Below are 4,015 nucleotides of genomic sequence, written 5' to 3'. Positions count from 1 at the left end.
ATTAGTGTATCTGAACTTTGAAGGGAAATAAATGAAAAAAAATCTGAAAACAACAACAACAACAACAACAACAACAACAACAACAACAACAACAACAACAGATGCTGGAGAGGATGTGGAGAAATAGGAACGCTTTTACACTGTTGGGGGGACTGTAAACTAGTTCAACCATTGTGGAAGACAGTGTGGCAATTCCTCAAGGATCTAGAACTAGAAATACCATTTGACCCAGCAATCCCATTACTGGATATATACCCAAAAGAATTATAAATCATGCTGCTGTAAAGACACATGCACACATATGTTTATTGCAGCACTATTCACAATAGCACAGACTTGGTACCAACCCAAATGTCCACAATTAGACTGGATAAAGAAAATGTGGCACATATACACCATGGAACACTATGCAGCTATAAAAGAGGATGGGCTCATGTCCTTTGCAGGGACATGGTTGAAGCTGGAAACCATCATTCTCAGCAAAATACCACAAGGACAGAAAACCAAGCATCGCTTGTTCTCACTCATAAGTGAGAGTTGAATAATGAGAACACATGGACAGAGGGAGGGAAACATCACACACTGGGGCCTGTTTGGAGGTTGGGGGCTGGCGCAGGGATAGCGTTAGGAGAAATACCTAATGTAAACGATGATTTGATGGGCGCAGCAAACCAACATGGCACATGTATACCTATGTAACAAACCTGCACATTGTGTGAATGTACCCTAGAACTTAAAGTATAATAATAAAAAAAGAAAAGAGAATTTATATAATACTAGAAAACAGATAACAAAATGGCAGTAGTAAGGTGTTACCTATTAATAATAACATTGAATGTAAATAAACTAAATTATCCAATTAAAAGACATAGAGTGGCTAAATGGCTTTTAAAAAAATAACACCCTACTATATGCTGCCTACAAGAAACTCACTTCACTGATAAAGACACGTATAGACTGAAAGTGAAAGGATGGAAAAAGATAGTCCATGTAAATGTAAGTAAAACGAGAGCAGGAGTAGCTATATTTATACTAGATCAAATAAACCTTACTTGAAAAGCTGTAAAAAGAGTCAAAAGGTCATTATATAATTTAGCAAGAGGATATAATAGCAGAAATATATATACCCAACACTGGAATACTCAACTATATAGAGCAAACATTAATAGATCTAAAAGGGGAGAAAGAATACAATACAATAATATTGGGGAACTTTAACACTCCCACTTTCAGCAATGGATAGATCATTCAAAGCAGAAAATCAACAAAGAAACATTGGTGTTTAACTATAGTAGACCAAATGGACCTAATATACATGTACAAAACATTTTATCCAACTGCTGCAGAGTACACATTCTTTTCATGAGCATATGGAACATTCTCTAGGATAGATCACATGTTAGGCCACAAAACAAGTCTCAATAAATCCAAAAAAGTTGAAATCCTATTAAGTATCTTTTCTTAAAACAATGGAATAAAAGTAAAAATCAATAACAAGAGGAACACTGGAAACTGTATAAATTCATGGAAATTAAACAACATACTCCTGAATGACCAATGAGTCAATTAAAAAATTAAGAATAAAATTTAAAAATTTCTTGAAAGAAGTGAAAATGGAAACACAACATGTCAAAAACCTATGGGAAACAGCATACATTAGTCTGTTCTTACATCGTAATAAAGAAATACCTGAGTCTGGGTAAGTTATAAAGAAAAGAGGTTTAATTGGCTCATGGCTCTGCATATAGCACAGGAAATGTGGTGGTGGTATCTGCTTCTTGTAAGGGCCTCAGGGGGCTTACAATCATTGCAGAGGCAATGGAGCCAGCATTTCTCATGGCAAGAATGGGAGCAAGAGAGAGGGGGCAGTTGCCATGCTTTTTAAAACAACAAGATTTCATGTGAACTACCAAAGCAAGAACTCACTCATTGCCTAGGGGATGGTGCTAAGCCATTATGGGGGATCTGTTCCTGAAATCCTAACACCTCCTTCAAGGCCCCACCTCCAACACTGGGTGGTGATTTTATATATATATATATTTTTTTTCTATATTATATATATATTCTCTATATTATACACACACACACACACACACACACACAGACACACACACACACACACATATATATATATATAATATATATATTTGTTGTTGTTGCTTTTTTTGTTTTTTGAGATGGAGTCTCCTTCTGTCGCCAGGCTGGAATGCAGTGGCATGATCTTGGCTCATTGCAACCTCTGCCTCCTGGGTTCAAGCGATTCTCCTGCCTCAGCCTCCCGAGTAGCTGGGACTACAGGCATGTGTCACCACGCCCAGCTTATTTTTATATTTTTAGTAGAGACGGGGTTTCACCAGGTTGGTCGGGATGGTCTGGATCTCCTGACCTCATGATCCACCTGCCTTGGCCTCCCAAATTGCTGGGATTACAGGTGTGAGTCACTGCACCAGGCTGGGATTATATTTTAATATGATATTTGGAGGAAACAAACATCCAAACCATATCACAGCAAAAGCAGTCTTAAGAGGGAAGTTTATAGCAATAAATGCTTGTATAAAAAAATAGAAAGACAAAAGCAACCTAACAATAAACCCCAAGGAACTAAAAAGGCAAGATCAAACTAAATTCAAAATTAGTAGAAAAAATAATAAAAACCAGAGCAGAAATAAATAATATTGAGGCTAAAAAAAAAATCAACAAAATGAAAAGTTGGTTTTTTGAAAAGATAAAATAAAAAATCCTTTAGCCAGATAAATAAAATAAAAACAGATAAAACATTACAACTGATACCACTGAAATGCAAGGGATTATTAGAGATTATTATAAGCAATTATATGCCAACAAATTGGAAAACCTAGACTAAATGGATAAATTCCTGGGCACATGCAACCTACCAAGATTGAATCAGGAAGATACAGAAAAACTGAACAGACCAATAATGAGTAATGATATAAAAGTTGTAATAAATAGTCTGTCATTAAAGAAAAGTACAGGACTTGATGGACTTACCACTGAATTCTACCAAATATTTAAGACAGAACTAATACCAGTTCTACTCAAACTATTTCAAATAATTGAAGAGGAGGGAATCGTTCCAAACTCAGAAAACTACAGTCCAATATCCCTGATGAATATAGATACAAACATCCTCAACAAAATATTAGCAAACTGAATTTAACAATACATTAAAAATATTATTCACCATGATCAAGTGGGATTCATCCCAGGGATGCAAGAATGGATTAACATATGCAAATTAATAAATATGATACATCACATCAACAGAATCAAGGGCAAAAACCACATGATCATTTCAATAGAAGATAAACAAGCATTTGATAGAATTAACATCCTTTCATAATTAAAAGCCCTCAACAAATTGGGTATAAAAGGAACATACATCCACATGATAAAGGTCATATACCTCAAGATCACAGCTAATATCATACTGAATGGGAAAAAACATCTGGTACAAGACAAGGAAATCCTTTCACCACTTTGATTCAACATAGTACTGGAAGTTCTAGCCAGATCAATTAGGCAAGAGAAAGGAATTAAGGGCATCCAAATTGGAAAGGAAGAAATAAAGTTATCTCTGTTTGCAATGGCAGGATTTTACATTTAGAAAAACCTAAGAACTCCACCAAGAAAACTCTCAGAGTTGATAAATGAATTTAGTAAAGTTTCAGGCTACAAAATCAACATACAAAAATCAGTAATGTTTCTATATGCTAATAGTCATCAATCAGGAAAAGGAATAAACAAAACAATTCCGTTTACAACATCTACAAAAACAAATACCTATAAATAAATTTAACCAAAGAGGTGAAAGATCTCTACAAGGAAAAACTATAAAATGCTAATGAAAAGAACTGAAGAGGATACACAAAAAAATGGAAAGATGTGCTACATTCAAGAATTGGAGGAATTAATATTATTAAAAAGTCTATACTATGTAATCTACAGATTCAAAGCAATCTCTATCAAAATACAAATGAAATTCTTCACAGAAAGA

The sequence above is a fragment of the Hylobates moloch genome, unplaced genomic scaffold (assembly GCF_009828535.3).
Source record: "Hylobates moloch isolate HMO894 unplaced genomic scaffold, HMol_V3 SCAFFOLD_1, whole genome shotgun sequence".
NCBI lineage: Eukaryota > Metazoa > Chordata > Mammalia > Primates > Hylobatidae > Hylobates > Hylobates moloch.
This window is presented reverse-complemented; position numbering follows the sequence as displayed.